This window comes from Lathamus discolor, chromosome 4, assembly GCF_037157495.1.
Source record: "Lathamus discolor isolate bLatDis1 chromosome 4, bLatDis1.hap1, whole genome shotgun sequence".
NCBI classification, from domain to species: Eukaryota; Metazoa; Chordata; class Aves; order Psittaciformes; family Psittacidae; genus Lathamus; species Lathamus discolor.
The window spans coordinates 96,524,432-96,549,558 of record NC_088887.1 but is presented as its reverse complement, the minus strand read 5'-3'; positions in this window follow the sequence as shown (position 1 = coordinate 96,549,558).

Here is a 25,127-nt window from a genome sequence, read left to right as displayed (position 1 = left end):
GGAAGGAGAAGAAATAGCATCAGCCAACCTTGTTTACTTGTGCAACTAATGTCAGGGTTCTGCAGGCTGTATGACTTAACTTTGTGGCTGTGTCCTTTATAGAAGACGTATAAACTCTATTGGTTTGGCTGTGTTGAGAGGTTCACAATGGTTGGTCCTTTTCCTGTCTAGACATGCAGCTGAAATGGCAGAAGGAAGGACAAGAAATGGCATCAGCCACCCTTGTTCACATGGGGAAGACAGGTCAGGGTTCTGCAGGCTGTACGACTTAACTTTGTGTCAGTGTCCTTTGTAGCAGGCATTTAAACTGTGGCGCTTTAGCTGCTTAGAAGGTTCCGCGATGCTTGTTCCATTCCCTGTGTGGACTTGCACCTGGAATGGGAGAAAGAATGGAAGAAATGTCATCAGCCACCCTTGTTTACATGGGCAACCAATGTCAGGGTTCTGCAGGCTGTATGACTTAACTTTGTGGCTGTGTCCTTTGTAGAAGACGTATAAACTCTATTGGTGTAGCTGCGTAGAGAGGTGCACAATGGTTGGTCCCTTTACTGTCTAGACATGCAGCTGAAATGGCAGAAGGAAGGACAAGAAATGGCATCAGCCACCCTTGTTCAATGGGTAAGACAGGTCAGGGTTCTGTAGGCTGTACAACTTAAGTTTGTGTCAGTGTCCTTTGTAGCAGGCATATAAACTGCATCGGTTTAGCTGTTTATAAGGTTCCACGATGCTTGTTCCATTCCCATTGTGGACTTGCACCTGGAATGGTAGAAGGAATGGAAGAAATGTCATCAGCCACCCTTGTTTACATGGGCAACCAATGTCAGGGTTCTGCAGGCTCTTTGACTTAACTTTGTGTCAGTGTCCTTTGTAGCAGGCATTTAAACTGTGTCGGTTTACCTGCTTAGAAGGTTCCACGATGCTTGTTCCATTCCCTGTGTGGACTTGCACCTGGAATGGAAGAAAGAATGGAAGAAATGTCATCAGCCACCCTTGTTTACATGGGCAACCAATGTCAGGGTTCTGCAGGCTCTTTGACTTATCTTTGTGTCAGTGTCCTTTGTAGCAGGCATTTAAACTGTGTCGGTTTAGCTGCTTAGAAGGTTCCACGATGCTTGTTCCATTTCCTGTGTGGACTTGCACCTGGAATGGAAGAAAGAATGGAAGAAATGTCATCAGCCACCCTTGTTTACATGGGCAACCAATGTCAGGGTTCTGCAGGCTATTTGACTTAACTTTGTGTCAGTGTCCTTTGTAGCAGGCATTTAAACTGTGTCGCTTTAGCTGCTTAGAAGGTTCCACGATGCTTGTTCCATTCCCTGTGTGGACTTGCACCTGGAATGGAAGAATGAATGGAAGAAATGTTGTCAGCCGCTCTTGTTTACATGGGCAACCAATGTCAGGGTTCTGCAGGCTCAAGCACTTAACTTTGTGTCAGTGTCCTTTGTAGAAGGCATTTCAACTGTGTCGGTTTAGCTGCTTAGAAGGTTCCACGATGCTTGTTCCATTCCCTGTGTGGACTTGCAGCTGGAATGGAAGAAGGAATGTAAGAAATGTCATCAGCCACCCTTGTTTACATGGGCAACCAATGTCAGGGTTCTGCAGGCTGTATGACTTAACTTTGTGGCTGTGTCCTTTGTAGAAGACGTATAAACTCTATTGGTGTAGCTGCGTAGAGAGGTTCAGAATGGTTGGCCCATTTACTGTCTGGACATGCAGCTGAAATGGCAGAAGGAAGGACAAGAAATGGCATCAGCCACCCTTGTTCACATGGGTAAGACAGGTCATGGTTCTGCAGGCTCAAGCACTTAACTTTGTGTCAGTGTCCTTTGTAGCAGGCATTTAAACTGTGTCGGTTTAGCTGCTTAGAAGGTTCCACGATGCTTGGTCCATTCCCTGTGTGGACTTGCAGCTGAAATATCAGAAGGAAGGAGAAGAAATCTCATCAGCCAACCTTGTTTACATGTGCAACCAATGTCAGGGTTCTGCATGCTGTATGACTTAACCTTGTGGCTGTATCCTTTGTAGAAGTGGTATAAACGCTACTGGTGTAGCTGCGTAGAGAGGTTCGCAATGGTGGGTCCTTTTCCTGTCTAGACATGCAGCTGAAATGGCAGAAGGAAGGACAAGAAATGGCATCAGCCACCCTTGTTCACATGGGTAAGACAGGTCATGGTTCTGCAGGCTCAAGCACTTAACTTTGTGTCAGTGTCCTTTGTAGCAGGCATTTCAACTGTGTCGGTTTAGCTGCTTAGAAGGTTACACGATGCTTGTTCCATTCCCTGTGAGGTCTTGCAGCTGGAATGGAAGAAGGAATGTAAGAAATGTCATCAGCCACCCTTGTTTACATGGGCAACCAATGTCAGGGTTCTGCAGGCTGTATGACTTAACTTTGTGTCTGTGTCCTTTGTAGAAGACGTATAAACTCTGTTGGTGTAGCTGCGTAGAGAGGTTCACAATGGTTGGCCCATTCACTGTCTGGACATGCAGCTGAAATGGCTGAAGGAAGGGCAAGAAATGGCAAGAGCCACCCTTGTTCACATGGGTAAGACAGGTCAGGGTTCTGCAGGCTCTTTGACTTAACTTTGTGTCAGTGTCCTTTGTAGCAGGCATTTAAACTGTGTCGCTTTAGCTGCTTAGAAGGTTCCACGATGCTTGTTCCATTCCCATTGTGGACTTGCACCTGGAATGGAAGAAAGAATGGAAGAAATGTCATCAGCCACCCTTGTTTCCATGGGCAACCAATGTCAGGGTTCTGCAGGCTGTTTGACTTAACTTTGTGTCAGTGTCCTTTGTAGCAGGCACTTAATCTGTGTCAGTTTAGCTGCTTAGAAGGTTCCACGATGCTTGTTCCATTCCCTGTGTGGACTTGCACCTGGAATGGTAGAAGGAATGGAAGAAATGTGATCAGCCACCCTTGTTTACATGGGCAACCAATGTCAGGGTTCTGCAGGCTCTTTGACTTAACTTTGTGTCAGTGTCCTTTGTAGCAGGCATTTAAACTGTGTCGGTTTAGCTGCTTAGAAGGTTCCACGATGCTTGTTCCATTCTCTGTGTGGACTTGCACCTGGAATGGAAGAAAGAATGGAAGAAATGTGATCAGCCACCCTTGTTTACATGGGCAACCAATGTCAGGGTTCTGCAGGCTCTTTGACTTAACTTTGTGTCAGTGTCCTTTGTAGCAGGCATTTAAACTGTGTCGGTTTAGTTGCTTAGAAGTTTCCACGATGCTTGGTCCATTCCCTGTGTGGACTTGCAGCTGAAAATGGCAGAAGGTAGGAGAAGAAATGTCATCAGCCATCCTTGTTTACATGTGCAACCAATGTCAGGGTTCTGCAGGCTGTATGACTTAACTTTGTGGCTGTATCCTTTGTAGGAGAGGTATAAACTCTACTGGTGTAGCTGCGTAGAGAGGTTCACAATGGTGGGTCCTTTTCCTGTCTAGACATTCAGCTAAAATGGCAGAAGGAAGGACAAGAAATGGCATCAGCCACCCTTGTTCACATGGGCAACCAATGTCAGGGTTCTGCAGGCTCTTTGACTTAACTCTGTGTCAGTGTCCTTTGTAGCAGGCATTTAAACTGTGTTGGTTTAGCTGCTTAGAAGGTTCCACGATGCTTGTTCCACTCCCTGTGTGGACTTGCACCTGGAATGGAAGAAAGAATGGAAGAAATGTCATCAGCCACCCTTGTTTACATGGGCAACCAATGTCAGGGTTCTGCAGGCTCAAGCACTTGACTTTGTGTCAGTGTCCTTTGTAGAAGGCATTTAAACTGTGTCGGTTTAGCTGCTCATAAGGTTCCACGATGCTTGGTCCATTCCCTGTGTGGACTTGCAGCTGAAATGGCAGAAGGAAGGAGAAGAAATAGCATCAGCCAATCTTGTTTACATGTGCAACCAATGTCAGGGTTCTGCAGGCTGTATGACTTTGTGGCTGTGTCCTTTGTAGAAGACGTATAGACTCTATTGGTTTGGCTGTGTAGAGAGGTTCACAGTGGTTGGACCATTTCCTGTCTAGACATGCTGCTGAAATGGCTGAAGGAAGGAGAAGAAATCTCATCAGCCAACGTTGTTTACATGTGCAACCAATGTCAGTGTTCTGCAGGCTGTATGACTTAACTTTGTGGCTGTGTCCTTTGTAGAAGACGTATAAACTCTATTGGTGTAGCTGCGTAGAGTGGTTCACAATGGTTGGTCCTTTTTCTGTCTAGACATGCGGCTGAAATGGCAGAATGAAGGACAAGAAATGGCATCAGCCACCCTTGTTCACATGGGCAACCAATGTCAGGGTTCTGCAGGCTCTTTGACTTAACTTTGTGTCAGTGTCCTTTGTAGCAGGCATTTAAACTGTGTCGGTTTACCTGCTTAGAAGGTTCCACGATGCTTGGTCCATTCCCTGTGTGGACTTGCAGCTGAAATGGCAGAAGGAAGGAGAAGAAATGTCATCAGCCAACCTTGTTTACATGGGCAACCAATGTCAGGGTTCTGCAGGCTCTTTGACTTAACTTTGTGTCAGTGTCCTTTGTAGCAGGCATTTAAACTGTGTCGGTTTAGCTGCTTAGAAGGTTCCACGATGCTTGGTCCATTCCCTGTGTGGACTTGCAGCTGAAATGGCAGAAGGAAGGAGAAGAAATGTCATCAGCCACCCTTGTTCACATGGGCAAGACAAGTCAGGGTTCTGCAGGCTCTTTGACTTAACTTTGTGTCAGTGTCCTTTGTAGCAGGCATTTAAACTGTGTCGGTTTAGCTGCTTAGAAGGTTCCACGATGCTTGTTCCATTCCCTGTGTGGAGTTGCACCTGGAATGGAAGAAAGAATGGAAGAAATGTCATCAGCCACCCTTGTTTACATGGGCAACCAATGTCAGGGTTCTGCGGGCTCAAACACTTAACTTTGTGTCGGTGTCCTTTGTAGAAGGCATTTAAACTGTGTCGGTTTAGCTGCTCATAAGGTTCCACGATGCTTGGTCCATTCCCTGTGTGGACTTGCAGCTGAAATGGCAGAAGGAAGGAGAAGAAATAGCATCAGCCAATCTTGTTTACATGTGCAACCAATGTCAGGGTTCTGCAGGCTGTATGACTTTGTGGCTGTGTCCTTTGTAGAAGACGTATAGACTCTATTGGTTTGGCTGTGTAGAGAGGTTCACAGTGGTTGGACCATTTCCTGTCTAGACATGCTGCTGAAATGGCTGAAGGAAGGAGAAGAAATCTCATCAGCCAACGTTGTTTACATGTGCAACCAATGTCAGTGTTCTGCAGGCTGTATGACTTAACTTTGTGGCTGTGTCCTTTGTAGAAGACGTATAAACTCTATTGGTGTAGCTGCGTAGAGTGGTTCACAATGGTTGGTCCTTTTTCTGTCTAGACATGCGGCTGAAATGGCAGAATGAAGGACAAGAAATGGCATCAGCCACCCTTGTTCACATGGGCAACCAATGTCAGGGTTCTGCAGGCTCTTTGACTTAACTTTGTGTCAGTGTCCTTTGTAGCAGGCATTTAAACTGTGTCGGTTTACCTGCTTAGAAGGTTCCACGATGCTTGGTCCATTCCCTGTGTGGACTTGCAGCTGAAATGGCAGAAGGAAGGAGAAGAAATGTCATCAGCCAACCTTGTTTACATGGGCAACCAATGTCAGGGTTCTGCAGGCTCTTTGACTTAACTTTGTGTCAGTGTCCTTTGTAGCAGGCATTTAAACTGTGTCGGTTTAGCTGCTTAGAAGGTTCCACGATGCTTGGTCCATTCCCTGTGTGGACTTGCAGCTGAAATGGCAGAAGGAAGGAGAAGAAATGTCATCAGCCACCCTTGTTCACATGGGCAAGACAAGTCAGGGTTCTGCAGGCTCTTTGACTTAACTTTGTGTCAGTGTCCTTTGTAGCAGGCATTTAAACTGTGTCGGTTTAGCTGCTTAGAAGGTTCCACGATGCTTGTTCCATTCCCTGTGTGGAGTTGCACCTGGAATGGAAGAAAGAATGGAAGAAATGTCATCAGCCACCCTTGTTTACATGGGCAACCAATGTCAGGGTTCTGCGGGCTCAAACACTTAACTTTGTGTCGGTGTCCTTTGTAGAAGGCATTTAAACTGTGTCGGTTTAGCTGCTTAGAAGGTTCCACGATGCTTAGTCCATTCCCTGTGTGGACTTGCAGCTGAAATGGCAGAAGGAAGGAGAAGAAATAGCATCAGCCAACCTTGTTTACATGTGCAACCAATGTCAGGGTTCTGCAGGCTGTATGACTTAACTTTGTGGATGTGTCCTTTGTAGAAGACGTATAAACTATATTGGTGTAGCTGCGTAGAGAGGTTCAAAATGGTTGGTCATTTTACTGTCTAGACATGCAGCTGAAATGGCAGAAGGAAGGACAAGAAATGGCATCAGCCACCCTTGTTCACATGGGTAAGACAGGTCAGGGTTCTGCAGGCTCTTTGACTTAACTTTGTGTCAGTGTCCTTTGTAGCAGGCATTTAAACTGTGTCGCTTTAGCTGCTTAGAAGGTTCCACGATGCTTGTTCCATTCCCTGTGTGGACTTGCACCTGGAATGGAAGAAAGAATGGAAGAAATGGCATCAGCCACCCTTGTTCACATGGGTAAGACAGGTCAGGGTTCTGCAGGCTCTTTGACTTAACTTTGTGTCAGTGTCCTTTGTAGCAGGCATTTAAACTGTGTCGGTTTAGCTGCTTAGAAGCTTCCACGATGCTTGTTCCATTCCTGTGTGGACTTGCACCTGGAATGGTAGAAGGAATGGAAGAAATGTCATCAGCCACCCTTGTTTACATGTGCAACCAATGTCAGGGTTCTGCAGGCTGTATGACTTAACTTTGTGGTTGTATCCTTTGTAGAAGAGGTATAAACTCTACAGGTGTAGCTGCGTAGAGAGGTTCACAATGGTGGGACCTTTTCCTGTCTAGACATGCAGCTGAAATGGGAGAAGGAAGGACAAGAAATGGCATCAGCCACCCTGGTTCACATGGGTAAGACAGGTCAGGGTTCTGCAGGCTCTTTGACTTAACTTTGTGTCAGTGTCCTTTGTAGCAGGCATTTAAACTGTGTCGCTTTAGCTGCTTAGAAGGTTCCACGATGCTTGTTCCATTCCCATTGTGGACTTGCACCTGGAATGGTAGAAGGAATGGAAGAAATGTCATCAGCCACCCTTTTTTACATGGGCAACCAATGTCAGGGTTCTGCAGGCTCAAGCACTTAACTTTGTGTCAGTGTCCTTTGTAGCAGGCATTTAAACTGTGTCGGTTTAGCTGCTTAGAGGGTTCCACGATGCTTGTTCCATTCCTGTGTGGACTTGCACCTGGAATGGTAGAAGGAATGGAAGAAATGTCATCAGCCACCCTTGTTTACATGGGCAACCAATGTCAGGGTTCTGCAGGCTCTTTGACTTAACTTTGTGTCAGTGTCCTTTGTAGCAGGCATTTAAACTGTGTCGGTTTAGCTGCTTAGAAGGTTCCACGATGCTTGTTCCACTCCCTGAGTGGACGTGCACCTGGAATGGAAGAAAGAATGGAAGAAATGTCATCAGCCACCCTTGTTTACATGGGCAACCAAAGTCAGGGTTCTGCAGGCTCTTTGACTTAACTTTGTGTCAGTGTCCTTTGTAGGCGGCATTTAAACTGTGTCGGTTTAGCTGCTTAGAAGGTTCCACGATGCTTGTTCCATTCCCTGTGTGCACTTGCACCTGGAATGGAAGAAAGAATGGAAGAAATGTCATCAGCCACCCTTGTTTACATGGGCAACCAATGTCAGGGTTCTGCAGGCTGTATGACTTAACTTTGTGTCTGTGTCCTTTGTAGCAGGCATTTAAACTGTGTCGGTTTAGTTGCTTAGAAGTTTCCACGATGCTTGGTCCATTCCCTGTGTGGACTTGCAGCTGAAAATGGCAGAAGGAAGGAGAAGAAATGTCATCAGCCAACCTTGTTTACATGTGCAACCAATGTCAGGGTTCTGCAGGCTGTATGACTTAACTTTGTGTCTGTGTCCTTTGTAGCAGGCATTTAAACTGTGTCGGTTTAGTTGCTTAGAAGTTTCCACGATGCTTGGTCCATTCCCTGTGTGGACTTGCAGCTGAAAATGGCAGAAGGAAGGAGAAGAAATGTCATCAGCCAACCTTGTTTACATGTGCAACCAATGTCAGGGTTCTGCAGGCTGTATGATTTACCTTTGTGGCTGTATCCTTTGTAGAAGAGGTATAAACTCTACTGGTGTAGCTGCGTAGAGAGGTTCACAATGGTGGGTCCTTTTCCTGTCTAGACATGCAGCTGAAACGGCAGAAGGAAGGACAAGAAATGGCATCAGCCACCCTTGTTCACATGGGCAACCAATGTCAGGGTTCTGCAGGCTCTTTGAATTAACTCTGTGTCAGTGTCCTTTGTAGCAGGCATTTAAACTGTGTCGGTTTAGCTGCTTAGAAGGTTCCACGATGCTTGTTCCACTCCCTGTGTGGACTTGCACCTGGAATGGAAGAAAGAATGGAAGAAATGTCATCAGCCACCCTTGTTTACATGGGCAACCAATGTCAGGGTTCTGCAGGCTCAAGCACTTAACTTTGTGTCAGTGTCCTTTGTAGAAGGCATTTAAACTGTGTCGGTTTAGCTGCTCATAAGGTTCCACGATGCTTGGTCCATTCCCTGTGTGGACTTGCAGCTGAAAATGGCAGAAGGAAGGAGAAGAAATAGCATCAGCCAATCTTGTTTACATGTGCAACCAATGTCAGGGTTCTGCAGTCTGTATGACTTAACTTTGTGGCTGTGTCCTTTGTAGAAGACGTATAAACTCTCTTGGTGTAGCTGCGTAGAGTGGTTCACAATGGTTGGTCCTTTTTCTGTCTAGACATGCGGCTGAAATGGCAGAAGGAAGGACAAGAAATGGCATCAGCCACCCTTGTTCACATGGGCAACCAATGTCAGGGTTCTGCAGGCTCTTTGACTTAACTTTGTGTCAGTGTCCTTTGTAGCAGGCATTTAAACTGTGTCGGTTTAGCTGCTTAGAAGGTTCCACGATGCTTGTTCCATTCTCTGTGTGGACTTGCACCTGGAATGGAAGAAAGAATGGAAGAAATGTCATCAGCCACCCTTGTTTACATGGGCAACCAATGTCAGGGTTCTGCAGGCTCAAGCACTTAACTTTGTGTCAGTGTCCTTTGTAGAAGGCATTTAAACTGTGTCGGTTTAGCTGCTTATAAGGTTCCACGATGCTTGGTCCATTCCCTGTGTGGACTTGCAGCTGAAATGGCAGAAGGAAGGAGAAGAAATCTCATCAGCCAACCTTGTTTACATGTGCAACCAATGTCAGGGTTCTGCAGGCTGTATGACTTAACTTTGTGGCTGTGTCCTTTGTAGAAGACGTATAAACTCTATTGGTGTAGCTGCGTAGAGAGGTTCACAATGGTTGGTCCTTTTACTGTCTAGACATGCAGCTGAAATGGCTGAAGGAAGGAGAAGAAATAGCATCAGCCAACCTTATTTACATGTGCAACCAATGTCAGGGTTCTGCAGGCTCTATGACTTACCTTTGTGGCTGTGTCCTTTGTCGCAGGCATTTAAACTGCGTCGATTTAGCTGTTTAGAAGGTTCCACGATGCTTGTTCCATTCCTGTGTGGACTTGCACCTGGAATGGTAGAAGGAATGGAAGACATGTCATCAGCCACCCTTGTTTACATGGGCAACCAATATCAGGGTTCTGCAGGCTCAAGCATTAACTTTGTGTCAGTGTCCTTTGTAGCAGGCATTTAAACTGTGTCGGTTTAGCTGCTTAGAAGGTTCCACGACGCTTGTTCCATTCCCTGTGTGGACTTGCAGCTGAAATGGCAGAAGGAAGGAGAAGAAATAGCATCAGCCAACCTTGTTTACATGTGCAACCAATGTCAGGGTTCTGCAGGCTGTATGACTTAACTTTGTGGCTGTATCCTTTGTAGAAGAGGTATAAACTCTACTGGTGTAGCTGCGTAGAGAGGTTCGCAATGGTGGGTCCTTTTCCTGTCTAGACATGCAGCTGAAATGGCAGAAGGAAGGACAAGAAATGGCATCAGCCACCCTTGTTCACATGGGTAAGACAGGTCAGGGTTCTGCAGGCTCTTTGACTTAACTTTGTGTCAGTGTCCTTTGTAGCAGGCATTTAAACTGTGTCGCTTTAGCTGCTTAGAAGGTTCCACGATGCTTGGTCCATTCCCTGTGTGGACTTGCAGCTGAAAATGCCAGAAGGAAGGAGAAGAAATGTCATCAGCCAACCTTGTTTACATGTGCAACCAATGTCAGGGTTCTGCAGGCTGTATGACTTAACTTTGTGGCTGTATCCTTTGTAGAAGAGGTATAAACTCTACTGGTGTAGCTGCGTAGAGAGGTTCACAATGTTGGGTCCTTTTCCTGTCTAGACATGCAGCTGAAATGGCAGAATGAAGGACAAGAAATGGCATCAGCCACCCTTGTTCACATGGGTAAGACAGGTCAGGGATCTGCAGGCTCAAGCACTTAACTTTGTGTCAGTGTCCTTTGTAGCAGGCATTTAAACTGTGTCGGTTTAGCTGCTTAGAAGGTTCCACGATGCTTGTTCCATTCCCATTGTGGACTTGCACCTGGAATGGAAGAAAGAATGGAAGAAATGTGATCAGCCACCCTTGTTTACATGGGCAACCAATGTCAGGGTTCTGCAGGCTCTTTGACTTAACTTTGTGGCTGTGTCCTTTGTCGCAGGCATTTAAACTGTGTCGGTTTAGCTGCTTAGAAGGTTCCACGATGCTTGGTCCATTCCCTGTGTGGACTTGCAGCTGAAATGGCAGAAGGAAGGAGAAGAAATGTCATCAGCCACCCTTGTTTACATGGGCAACCAATGTCAGGGTTCTGCAGGCTCAAGCACTTAACTTTGTGTCAGTGTCCTTTGTAGAAGGCATTTAAACTGTGTCGGTTTAGCAGCATAGAAGGTTCCACGATGCTTGGTCCATTCCCTGTGTGGACTTGCAGCTGAAATGGCAGAAGGAAGGAGAAGAAATAGCATCAGCCAACCTTGTTTACATGTGCAACCAATGTTAGGGTTCTGCAGGCTGTATGACTTGACTTTGTGGCTGTGTCATTTGTAGAAGACGTATAAACTCTATTGGGTTGGCTGTGGAGAGAGGTTCACAATGGTTGGTCCTTTTCCTGTCTAGACATGCAGCTGAAATGGCAGAAGGAAGGACAAGAAGTGGCATCAGCCACCCTTGTTCACATGGGTAAGACAGGTCAGGGTTCTGCAGGCTCTTTGACTTAACTTTGTGTCAGTGTCCTTTGTAGCAGGCATTTAAACTGTGTCGGTTTAGCTGCTTAGAAGGTTCCACGATGCTTGTTCCATTCCCTGTGTGGACTTGCACCTGGAATGGAAGAAAGAATGGAAGAAATGTCATCAGCCACCCTTGTTTACATGGGCAACCAATGTCAGGGTTCTGCAGGCTCTTTGACTTAACTTTGTGTCAGTGTCCTTTGTAGAAGGCATTTAAACTGTGTCGGTTTAGCTGCTCATAAGGTTCCACGATGCTTGGTCCATTCCCTGTGTGGACTTGCAGCTGAAAATGGCAGAAGGAAGGAGAAGAAATAGCATCAGCCAACCTTGTTTACATGTGCAACCAATGTCAGGGTTCTGCAGGCTGTATGACTTAACTTTGTGGCTGTGTCCTGTGTAGAAGACGTATAAACTCTATTGGTTTGGCTGTGTAGAGATGTTCACAGTGGTTGTACCTTTTCCTGTCTAGACATGCTGCTGAAATGGCAGAAGGAAGGAGAAGAAATAGCATCAGCCAACCTTGTTTACATGTGCAACCAATGTCAGGGTTCTGCAGGCTGTATGACTTAACTTTGTGGCTGTATCCTTTGTAGAAGAGGTATAAACTCTACTGGTGTAGCTGCGTAGAGAGGTTCACAATGGTGGGACCTTTTTCTGTCTAGACATGCGGCTGAAATGGCAGAAGGAAGGACAAGAAATGGCATCCGCCACCCTTGTTCACATAGGTAAGACAGGTAAGGGTTCTGCAGGCTCTTTGACTTAACTTTGTGTCAGTGTCCTTTGTAGAAGGCATTTAAACTGTGTCGGTTTAGCTGCTTAGAAGGTTCCACGACGCTTGTTCCATTCCCTGTGTGGACTTGCAGCTGAAATGGCAGAAGGAAGGAGAAGAAATAGCATCAGCCAACCTTGTTTACATGTGCAACCAATGTCAGGGTTCTGCAGGCTGTATGACTTAACTTTGTGGCTGTATCCTTTGTAGAAGAGGTATAAACTCTACTGGTGTAGCTGCGTAGAGAGGTTCGCAATGGTGGGTCCTTTTCCTGTCTAGACATGCAGCTGAAATGGCAGAAGGAAGGACAAGAAATGGCATCAGCCACCCTTGTTCACATGGGTAAGACAGGTCAGGGTTCTGCAGGCTCTTTGACTTAACTTTGTGTCAGTGTCCTTTGTAGCAGGCATTTAAACTGTGTCGCTTTAGCTGCTTAGAAGGTTCCACGATGCTTGGTCCATTCCCTGTGTGGACTTGCAGCTGAAAATGCCAGAAGGAAGGAGAAGAAATGTCATCAGCCAACCTTGTTTACATGTGCAACCAATGTCAGGGTTCTGCAGGCTGTATGACTTAACTTTGTGGCTGTATCCTTTGTAGAAGAGGTATAAACTCTACTGGTGTAGCTGCGTAGAGAGGTTCACAATGTTGGGTCCTTTTCCTGTCTAGACATGCAGCTGAAATGGCAGAATGAAGGACAAGAAATGGCATCAGCCACCCTTGTTCACATGGGTAAGACAGGTCAGGGATCTGCAGGCTCAAGCACTTAACTTTGTGTCAGTGTCCTTTGTAGCAGGCATTTAAACTGTGTCGGTTTAGCTGCTTAGAAGGTTCCACGATGCTTGTTCCATTCCCATTGTGGACTTGCACCTGGAATGGAAGAAAGAATGGAAGAAATGTGATCAGCCACTCTTGTTTACATGGGCAACCAATGTCAGGGTTCTGCAGGCTCAAGCACTTAACTTTGTGTCAGTGTCCTTTGTAGAAGGCATTTAAACTGTGTCGGTTTAGCAGCATGGAAGGTTCCACGATGCTTGGTCCATTCCCTGTGTGGACTTGCAGCTGAAATGGCAGGAGGAAGGAGAAGAAATAGCATCAGCCAACCTTTTTTACATGTGCAACCAATGTCAGGGTTCTGCAGGCTGTATGACTTGACTTTGTGGCTGTGTCATTTGTAGAAGACGTATAAACTCTATTGGGTTGGCTGTGTAGAGAGGTTCACAATGGTTGGTCCTTTTACTGTCTAGACATGCAGCTGAAATGGCAGAAGGAAGGACAAGAAGTGGCATCAGCCACCCTTGTTCACATGGGTAAGACAGGTCAGGGTTCTGCAGGCTCTTTGACTTAACTTTGTGTCAGTGTCCTTTGTAGCAGGCATTTAAACTGTGTCGGTTTAGCTGCTTAGAAGGTTCCACGATGCTTGTTCCATTCCCTGTGTGGACTTGCACCTGGAATGGAAGAAAGAATGGAAGAAATGTCATCAGCCACCCTTGTTTACATGGGCAACCAATGTCAGGGTTCTGCAGGCTCAAGCACTTAACTTTGTGTCAGTGTCCTTTGTAGAAGGCATTTAAACTGTGTCGGTTTAGCTGCTCATAAGGTTCCACGATGCTTGGTCCATTCCCTGTGTGGACTTGCAGCTGAAAATGGCAGAAGGAAGGAGAAGAAATAGCATCAGCCAACCTTGTTTACATGTGCAACCAATGTCAGGGTTCTGCAGGCTGTATGACTTAACTTTGTGGCTGTGTCCTGTGTAGAAGACGTATAAACTCTATTGGTTTGGCTGTGTAGAGAGGTTCACAGTGGTTGTACCTTTTCCTGTCTAGACATGCTGCTGAAATGGCAGAAGGAAGGAGAAGAAATAGCATCGGCCAACCTTGTTTACATGTGCAACCAATGTCAGGGTTCTGCAGGCTGTATGACTTAACTTTGTGGCTGTATCCTTTGTAGAAGAGGTATAAACTCTACTGGTGTAGCTGCGTAGAGAGGTTCACAATGGTGGGACCTTTTTCTGTCTAGACATGCGGCTGAAATGGCAGAAGGAAGGACAAGAAATGGCATCCGCCACCCTTGTTCACATAGGTAAGACAGGTAAGGGTTCTGCAGGCTCTTTGACTTAACTTTGTGTCAGTGTCCTTTGTAGCAGGCATTTAAACTGTGTCGCTTTAGCTGCTTAGAAGGTTCCACGATGCTTGTTCCACTCCCTGTGTGGACTTGCACCTGGAATGGAAGAAAGAATGGAAGAAATGTCATCAGCCACCCTTGTTTACATGGGCAACCAATGTCAGGGTTCTGCAGGCTCTTTGACTTAACTTTGTGTCAGTGTCCTTTGTAGCAGGCATTTAAACTGTGTCGGTTTAGCTGCTCATAAGGTTCCACGATGCTTGGTCCATTCCCTGTGTGGACTTGCAGCTGAAAATGGCAGAAGGAAGGAGAAGAAATAGCATCAGCCAATCTTGTTTACATGTGCAACCAATGTCAGGGTTCTGCAGTCTGTATGACTTAACTTTGTGGCTGTGTCCTTTGTAGAAGACGTATAAACTCTCTTGGTGTAGCTGCGTAGAGTGGTTCACAATGGTTGGTCCTTTTTCTGTCTAGACATGCGGCTGAAATGGCAGAAGGAAGGACAAGAAATGGCATCAGCCACCCTTGTTCACATGGGCAACCAATGTCAGGGTTCTGCAGGCTCTTTGACTTAACTTTGTGTCAGTGTCCTTTGTAGCAGGCATTTAAACTGTGTCGGTTTAGCTGCTTAGAAGGTTCCACGATGCTTGTTCCATTCTCTGTGTGGACTTGCACCTGGAATGGAAGAAAGAATGGAAGAAATGTCATCAGCCACCCTTGTTTACATGGGCAACCAATGTCAGGGTTCTGCAGGCTCAAGCACTTAACTTTGTGTCAGTGTCCTTTGTAGAAGGCATTTAAACTGTGTCGGTTTAGCTGCTTATAAGGTTCCACGATGCTTGGTCCATTCCCTGTGTGGACTTGCAGCTGAAATGGCAGAAGGAAGGAGAAGAAATCTCATCAGCCAACCTTGTTTACATGTGCAACCAATGTCAGGGTTCTGCAGGCTGTATGACTTAACTTTGTGGCTGTGTCCTTTGTAGAAGACGTATAAACTCTATTGGTGTAGCTGCGTAGAGAGGTTCACAATGGTTGGTCCTTTTACTGTCTAGACATGCAGCTGAAATGGCTGAAGGAAGGAGAAGAAATAGCATCAGCCAACCTTATTTACATGTGCAACCAATGTCAGGGTTCTGCAGGCTCTATGACTTACCTTTGTGGCTGTGTCCTTTGTCGCAGGCATTTAAACTGCGTCGATTTAGCTGTTTAGAAGGTTCCACGATGCTTGTTCCATTCCTGTGTGGACTTGCACCTGGAATGGTAGAAGGAATGGAAGACATGTCATCAGCCACCCTTGTTTACATGGGCAACCAATATCAGGGTTCTGCAGGCTCAAGCATTAACTTTGTGTCAGTGTCCTTTGTAGCAGGCATTTAAACTGTGTCGGTTTAGCTGCTTAGAAGGTTCCACGACGCTTGTTCCATTCCCTGTGTGGACTTGCAGCTGAAATGGCAGAAGGAAGGAGAAGAAATAGCATCAGCCAACCTTGTTTACATGTGCAACCAATGTCAGGGTTCTGCAGGCTGTATGACTTAACTTTGTGGCTGTATCCTTTGTAGAAGAGGTATAAACTCTACTGGTGTAGCTGCGTAGAGAGGTTCGCAATGGTGGGTCCTTTTCCTGTCTAGACATGCAGCTGAAATGGCAGAAGGAAGGACAAGAAATGGCATCAGCCACCCTTGTTCACATGGGTAAGACAGGTCAGGGTTCTGCAGGCTCTTTGACTTAACTTTGTGTCAGTGTCCTTTGTAGCAGGCATTTAAACTGTGTCGCTTTAGCTGCTTAGAAGGTTCCACGATGCTTGGTCCATTCCCTGTGTGGACTTGCAGCTGAAAATGCCAGAAGGAAGGAGAAGAAATGTCATCAGCCAACCTTGTTTACATGTGCAACCAATGTCAGGGTTCTGCAGGCTGTATGACTTAACTTTGTGGCTGTATCCTTTGTAGAAGAGGTATAAACTCTGCTGGTGTAGCTGCGTAGAGAGGTTCACAATGTTGGGTCCTTTTCCTGTCTAGACATGCAGCTGAAATGGCAGAATGAAGGACAAGAAATGGCATCAGCCACCCTTGTTCACATGGGTAAGACAGGTCAGGGATCTGCATGCTCAAGCACTTAACTTTGTGTCAGTGTCCTTTGTAGCAGGCATTTAAACTGTGTCGGTTTAGCTGCTTAGAAGGTTCCACGATGCTTGTTCCATTCCCATTGTGGACTTGCACCTGGAATGGAAGAAAGAATGGAAGAAATGTGATCAGCCACCCTTGTTTACATGGGCAACCAATGTCAGGGTTCTGCAGGCTCTTTGACTTAACTTTGTGGCTGTGTCCTTTGTCGCAGGCATTTAAACTGTGTCGGTTTAGCTGCTTAGAAGGTTCCACGATGCTTGGTCCATTCCCTGTGTGGACTTGCAGCTGAAATGGCAGAAGGAAGGAGAAGAAATGTCATCAGCCACCCTTGTTTACATGGGCAACCAATGTCAGGGTTCTGCAGGCTCAAGCACTTAACTTTGTGTCAGTGTCCTTTGTAGAAGGCATTTAAACTGTGTCGGTTTAGCAGCATAGAAGGTTCCACGATGCTTGGTCCATTCCCTGTGTGGACTTGCAGCTGAAATGGCAGAAGGAAGGAGAAGAAATAGCATCAGCCAACCTTGTTTACATGTGCAACCAATGTTAGGGTTCTGCAGGCTGTATGACTTGACTTTGTGGCTGTGTCATTTGTAGAAGACGTATAAACTCTATTGGGTTGGCTGTGGAGAGAGGTTCACAATGGTTGGTCCTTTTCCTGTCTAGACATGCAGCTGAAATGGCAGAAGGAAGGACAAGAAGTGGCATCAGCCACCCTTGTTCACATGGGTAAGACAGGTCAGGGTTCTGCAGGCTCTTTGACTTAACTTTGTGTCAGTGTCCTTTGTAGCAGGCATTTAAACTGTGTCGGTTTAGCTGCTTAGAAGGTTCCACGATGCTTGTTCCATTCCCTGTGTGGACTTGCACCTGGAATGGAAGAAAGAATGGAAGAAATGTCATCAGCCACCCTTGTTTACATGGGCAACCAATGTCAGGGTTCTGCAGGCTCTTTGACTTAACTTTGTGTCAGTGTCCTTTGTAGAAGGCATTTAAACTGTGTCGGTTTAGCTGCTCATAAGGTTCCACGATGCTTGGTCCATTCCCTGTGTGGACTTGCAGCTGAAAATGGCAGATGGAAGGAGAAGAAATGTCATCAGCCAACCTTGTTTACATGTGCAACCAATGTCAGAGTTCTGCAGGCTGTATGACTTAACTTTGTGGCTGTATCCTTTGTAGAAGAGGTATAAACTCTACTGGTGTAGCTGCGTAGAGAGGTTCAAAATGGTGGGTCCTTTTCCTGTCTAGACATGCAGCTAAAATGGCAGAAGGAAGGAGAAGAAATAGCATCAGCCAACCTTGTTTACATATGTAAGACAGGTCAGGGTTCTGCAGGCTCAAGCACTTAACTTTGTGTCAGTGTCCTTTGTAGAAGGCATTTAAACTGTGTCGGTTTAGCTGCTCATAAGGTTCCACGATGCTTGGTCCATTCCCTGTGTGGACTTGCAGCTGAAAATGGCAGAAGGAAAGAGAAGAAATAGCATCAGCCAACCTTGTTTACATGTGCAACCAATGTCAGGGTTCTGCAGCCTGTATGACTTAACTTTGTGGCTGTGTCCTTTGTAGAAGACGTATAAACTCTATTGGTTTGGCTGTGTAGAGAAGTTCACAGTGGTTGGACCTTTTCCTGTCTAGACATGCTGCTGAAATGGCAGAAGGAAGGAGAAGAAATCTCATCAGCCAACGTTGTTTACATGTGCAACCAATGTCAGGGTTCTGCAGGCTGTATGACTTAATTTTGTGGCTGTATCCTTTGTAGAAGAGGTATAAACTCTACTGGTGCAGCTGCGTAGAGAGGTTCACAATGGTGGGTCCTTTTTCTGTCTAGACATGCAGCTGAAATGGCAGAAGGAAGGACAAGAAATGGCATCCGCCACCCTTGTTCACATGGGCAACCAATGTCAGGGTTCTGCAGGCTCTTTGACTTAACTTTGTGTCAGTGTCCTTTGTAGCAGGCATTTAAACTGTGTCGGTTTAGCTGCTTAGAAGGTTCCACGACGCTTGTTCCATTCCCTGTGTGGACTTGCAGCTGAAATGGCAGAAGGAAGGAGAAGTAATGTCATCAGCCACCCTTGTTTACATGGGCAACCAATGTCAGGGTTCTGCAGGCTCTTTGACTTAACTTTGTGTCAGTGTCCTTTGTAGCAGGCATTTAAACTGTGTCGCTTTAGCTGCTTAGAAGGTTCCACGATGCTTGGTCCATTCCCTGTGTGGACTTGCAGCTGAAAATGGCAGAAGGAAGGAGAAGAAATGTCATCAGCCAACCTTGTTTACATGTGCAACCAATGTCAGGGTTCTGCAGGCTGTGTGACTTAACTTTGTGGCTGTATCCTTTGTAGAAGAGGTATAAACTCTACTGGTGTAGCTGCGTAGAGAGGTTCACAATGGTGGGTCCTTTTCCTGTCTAGACATGCAGCTGAAATGGCAGAAGGAAGGACAAGAAATGGCATCAGCCACCCTTGTTCACATGGGTAAGACAGGTCAGGGTTCTGCAGGCTCAAGCACTTAACTTTGTGTCAGTGTCCTTTGTAGCAGGCATTTAAACTGTGTCGCTTTAGCTGCTTAGAAGGTTCCACGATGCTTGTTCCATTCCCATTGTGGACTTGCACCTGGAATGGAAGAAAGAATGTAAGACATGTGATCAGCCACCCTTGTTTACATGGGCAACCAATGTCAGGGTTCTGCAGGCTCTTTGACTTAACTTTGTGGCTGTGTCCTTTGTCGCAGGCATTTAAACTGTGTCGGTTTTGCTGCTTAGAAGGTTCCACGATGCTTGGTCCATTCCCTGTGTGGACTTGCAGCTGAAAATGGCAGAAGGAAGGAGAAGAAATGTCATCAGCCAACCTTGTTTACATGTGCAACCAATATCAGGGTTCTGCAGCCTGTATGACTTAACTTTGTGGCTGTGTCCTTTGTAGAAGACGTATAAACTCTATTGGTTTGGCTGTGTAGAGAAGTTCACAGTGGTTGGACCTTTTCCTGTCTAGACATGCTGCTGAAATGGCAGAAGGAAGGAGAAGAAATCTTATCAGCCAACGTTGTTTACATGGGCAACCAATGTCAGGGTTCTGCAGGCTCTTTGACTTAACTTTGTGTCAGTGTCCTTTGTAGCAGGCATTTAAACTGTGTCGCTTTAGCTGCTTAGAAGGTTCCACGATGCTTGGTCCATTCCCTGTGTGGACTTGCAGCTGAAAATGGCAGAAGGAAGGAGAAGAAATGTCATCAGCCACCCTTGTTTACATGGGCAACCAATGTCAGGGTTCTGCAGGCTGTGTGACTTAACTTTGTGGCTGTATCCTTTGTAGAAGAGGTATAAACTCTACTGGTGTAGCTGCGTAGAGAGGTTCACAATGGTGGGTCCTTTTCCTGTCTAGACATGCAGCTGAAATGGCAGAAGGAAGGACAAGAAATGGCATCAGCCACCCTTGTTCACATGGGTAAGACAGGTCAGGGTTCTGCAGGCTCAAGCACTTAACTTTGTGTCAGTGTCCTTTGTAGCAGGCATTTAAACTGTGTCGCTTTAGCTGCTTAGAAGGTTCCACGATGCTTGGTCCATTCCCTGTGTGGACTTGCAGCTGAAATGGCAGAAGGAAGGAGAAGGAATAGCATCAGCCAACCTTGTTTACATGTGCTACTAATGTCAGGGTTCTGCAGGCTGTATGACTTAACTTTGTGGCTGTGTCCTTTGTAGAAGACGTATAAACTCTATTGGTGTAGCTGCGTAGAGAGGTTCACAATGGTGGGTCCTTTTACTGTCTAGACATTCAGCTGAAATGGCTGAAGGAAGGAGAAGAAATAGCATCAGAAAACCTTATTTACATGTGCAACCAATGTCAGGGTTCTGCAGGCTCTATGACTTACCTTTGTGGCTGTGTCCTTTGTCGCAGGCATTTAAACTGCGTCGATTTAGCTGCTTATAAGGTTCCACGATGCTTGTTCCATTCCCACTGTGGACTTGCACCTGGAATGGTAGAACGAATGGAAGAAATGTCATCAGCCACCCTTGTTTACATGGGCAGCCAATGTCAGGGTTCTGCAGGCTCAAGCACTTAACTTTGTGTCAGTGTCCTTTGTAGCAGGCATTTAAACTGTGTCACTTTAGCTGCTTAGAAGGTTCCACGATGCTTGTTCCATTCCTGTGTGGACTTGCACCTGGAATGGTAGAAGGAATGGAAGAAATGTCATCAGCCACCCTTGTTTACATGGGCAACCAATATCAGGGTTCTGCAGGCTCAAGCATTAACTTTGTGTCAGTGTCCTTTGTAGCAGGCATTTAAACTGTGTCGGTTTAGCTGCTTAGAAGGTTCCACGACGCTTGTTCCATTCCCTGTGTGGACTTGCAGCTGAAATGGCAGAAGGAAGGAGAAGAAATAGCATCAGCCAACCTTGTTTACATGTGCAACCAATGTCAGGGTTCTGCAGGCTGTATGACTTAACTTTGTGGCTGTATCCTTTGTAGAAGAGGTATAAACTCTACTGGTGTAGCTGCGTAGAGAGGTTCAAAATGGTGGGTCCTTTTCCTGTCTAGACATGCAGCTGAAATGGCAGAAGGAAGGACAAGAAATGGCATCAGCCACCCTTGTTCACATGGGTAAGACAGGTCAGGGTTCTGCAGGCTCTTTGACTTAACTTTGTGTCAGTGTCCTTTGTAGCAGGCATATAAACTGTGTCGCTTTAGCTGCTTAGAAGGTTCCACGATGCTTGGTCCATTCCCTGTGTGGACTTGCAGCTGAAAATGGCAGAAGGAAGGAGAAGAAATGTCATCAGCCAACCTTGTTTACATGTGCAACCAATGTCAGGGTTCTGCAGGCTGTATGACTTAACTTTGTGGCTGTATCCTTTGTAGAAGAGGTATAAACTCTACTGGTGTAGCTGCGTAGAGAGGTTCACAATGGTGGGTCCTTTTCCTGTCTAGACATGCAGCTGAAATGGCAGAAGGAAGGACAAGAAATGGCATCAGCCACCCTTGTTCACATGGGTAAGACAGGTCAGGGTTCTGCAGGCTCAAGCACTTAACTTTGTGTCAGTGTCCTTTGTAGCAGGCATTTAAACTGTGTCGGTTTAGCTGCTTAGAAGGTTCCACGATGCTTGTTCCATTCCCTGTGTGGACTTGCACCTGGAATGGAAGAAAGAATGGAAGAAATGTCATCAGCCACCCTTGTTTACATGGGCAACCAATGTCAGGGTTCTGCAGGCTCAAGCACTTAACTTTGTGTCAGTGTCCTTTGTAGAAGGCATTTAAACTGTGTCGCTTTAGCTGCTTAGAAGGTTCCACGATGCTTGTTCCATTCCCTGTTTGGACTTGCACCTGGAATGGAAGAAGGAATGGAAGAAATGTCATCAGCCACCCTTGTTTACATGGGCAACCAATGTCAGGGTTCTGCAGGCTCTTTGACTTAACTTTGTGGCTGTGTCCTTTGTCGCAGGCATTTAAACTGTGTCGGTTTAGCTGCTTAGAAGGTTCCACGATGCTTGGTCCATTCCCTGTGTGGACTTGCAGCTGAAATGGCAGAAGGAAGGAGAAGAAATGTCATCGGCCAACCTTGTTTACATGGGCAACCAATGTCAGGGTTCTGCAGGCTCTTTGACTTAACTTTGTGTCAGTGTCCTTTGTAGCAGGCATTTAAACTGTGTCGGTTTAGCTGCTTAGAAGGTTCCACGATGCTTGTTCCATTCCCTGTGTGGACTTGCACCTGGAATGGAAGAAAGAATGGAAGAAATGTCATCAGCCACCCTTGTTTACATGGGCAACCAATGTCAGGGTTCTGCAGGCTCTTTGACTTAACTTTGTGTCAGTGTCCTTTGTAGCAGGCATTTAAACTGTGTCGGTTTACCTGCTTAGAAGGTTCCACGATGCTTGGTCCATTCCCTGTGTGGACGTGCAGCTGAAATGGCAGAAGGAAGGAGAAGAAATGTCATCAGCCAACCTTATTACATGGGCAACCAATGTCAGGGTTCTGCAGGCTCAAGCACTTAACTTTGTGTCAGTGTCCTTTGTAGAAGGCATTTAAACTGTGTCGGTTTAGCTGCTTAGAAGGTTCCACGATGCTTGGTCCATTCCCTGTGTGGACTTGCAGCTGAAATGGCAGAAGGAAGGAGAAGAAATGTCATCAGCGAACCTTGTTTACATGGGCAACCAATGTCAGGGTTCTGCAGGCTCTTTGACTTAACTTTGTGTCAGTGTCCTTTGTAGCAGGCATTTAAACTGTGTCGGTTTAGCTGCTTAGAAGGTTCCACAATGCTTGGTCCATTCCCTGTGTGGACTTGCACCTGGAATGGAAGAAAGAATGGAAGAAATGTCATCAGCCAACCTTGTTTACATGTGCAACCAATGTCAGGGTTCTGCAGGCTGTATGACTTAACTTTGTGGCTGTATCCTTTGTAGAAGAGGTATAAACTCTACTGGTGTAGCTGCGTAGAGAGGTTCACAATGGTGGGTCCTTTTCCTGTCTAGACATGCAGCTAAAACGGCAGAAGGAAGGACAAGAAATGGCATCAGCCACCCTTGTTCACATGGGCAACCAATGTCAGGGTTCTGCAGGCTCTTTGACTTAACTTTGTGTCAGTGTCCTTTGTAGCAGGCATTTAAACTGTGTCGGTTTAGCTGCTTAGAAGGTTCCACGATGCTTGTTCCACTCCCTGTGTGGACTTGCACCTGGAATGGAAGAAAGAATGGAAGAAATGTCATCAGCCACCCTTGTTTACATGGGCAACCAATGTCAGGGTTCTGCAGGCTGTATGACTTTACTTTGTGGCTGTATCCTTTGTAGAAGAGGTATAAACTCTACTGGTGTAGCTGCGTAGAGAGGTTCACAATGGTGGGTCCTTTTCCTGTCTAGACATGCAGCTGAAAATGGCAGAAGGAAGGAGAAGAAATAGCATCAGCCAATCTTGTTTACATGTGCAACCAATGTCAGGGTTCTGCAGGCTGTATGACTTAACTTTGTGGCTGTGTCCTTTGTAGAAGACGTATAGACTCTATTGGTTTGGCTGTGTAGAGAGTTCACAGTGGTTGGACCTTTTCCTGTCTAGACATGCTGCTAAAATGTCAGAAGGAAGGAGAAGAAATCTCATCAGCCAACGTTGTTTACATGTGCAACCAATGTCAGTGTTCTGCAGGCTGTATGACTTACGTTTGTGGCTGTGTCCTTTGTTGCAGGCATTTAAACTGCGTTGATTTAGCTGCTTATAATGTTCCACGATGCTTGTTCCATTCCCATTGTGGACTTGCACCTGGAATGGAAGAAAGAATGGAAGAAATGTCATCAGCCACCCTTGTTAACATGGGCAACCAATGTCAGGGTTCTGCAGGCTCTTTGACTTAACTTTGTGTCAGTGTCCTTTGTAGCAGGCATTTAAACTGTGTCGGTTTAGCTGCTTATAAGGTTCCACGATGCTTGTTTCATTCCCATTGTGGACTTGCACCTGGAATGGTAGAAGGAATGGATGAAATTTCATCAGCCACCCTTGTTAACATGGGCAACCAATGTCAGGGTTCTGCAGGCTCTTTGACTTAACTTTGTGTCAGTGTCCTTTGTAGCAGGCATTTAAACTGTGTCGGTTTAGCTGCTTAGAAGGTTCCACGATGCTTGTTCCATTCCCTGTGTGGACTTACACCTGGAATGGAAGAAAGAATGGAAGAAATGTCATCAGCCACCCTTGTTTACATGGGCAACCAATGTCAGGGTTCCTCAGGCTCGAGCACTTAACTTTGTGTCAGTGTCCTTTGTAGAAGGCATTTAAACTGTGTCGGTTTAGCTGCTTAGAAGGTTCCACGATGCTTGGTCCATTCCCTGTGTGGACTTGCAGCTGAAATGGCAGAAGGAAGGAGAAGAAATAGCATCAGCCAACCTTGTTTACATGTGCAACTAATGTCAGGGTTCTGCAGGCTGTATGACTTAACTTTGTGGCTGTGTCCTTTGTAGAAGACGTATAAACTCTATTGGTTTGGCTGTGTTGAGAGGTTCACAATGGTTGGTCCTTTTCCTGTCTAGATATGCAGCTGAAATGGCAGAAGGAAGGACAAGAAATGGCATCAGCCACCCTTGTTCACATGGGTAAGACAGGTCAGGGTTCTGCAGGCTGTACGACTTAACTTTGTGTCAGTGTCCTTTGTAGCAGGCATTTAAACTGTGTCGCTTTAGCTGCTTAGAAGGTTCCGCGATGCTTGTTCCATTCCCTGTGTGGACTTGCACCTGGAATGGAAGAAAGAATGGAAGAAATGTCATCAGCCACCCTTGTTTACATGGGCAACCAATGTCAGGGTTCTGCAGGCTGTATGACTTAACTTTGTGGCTGTGTCCTTTGTAGAAGACGTATAGACTCTATTGGTTTGTCTGTGTAGAGAGGTTCACAGTGGTTGGACCTTTTCCTGTCTAGACATGCTGCTAAAATGGCAGAAGGAAGGAGAAGAAATCTCATCAGCCAACGTTGTTTACATGTGCAACCAATGTCAGTGTTCTGCAGGCTGTATGACTTACCTTTGTGGCTGTGTCCTTTGTTGCAGGCATTTAAACTGCGTTGATTTAGCTGCTTATAAGGTTCCACGATGCTTGTTCCATTCCCATTGTGGACTTGCACCTGGAATGGAAGAAAGAATGGAAGAAATGTCATCAGCCACCCTTGTTTACATGGGCAACCAATGTCAGGGTTCTGCAGGCTCTTTGACTTAACTTTGTGTCAGTGTCCTTTGTAGCAGGCATTTAAACTGTGTCGGTTTAGCTGCTTATAAGGTTCCACGATGCTTGTTTCATTCCCATTGTGGACTTGCACCTGGAATGGTAGAAGGAATGGATGAAATTTCATCAGCCACCCTTGTTAACATGGGCAACCAATGTCAGGGTTCTGCAGGCTCTTTGACTTAACTTTGTG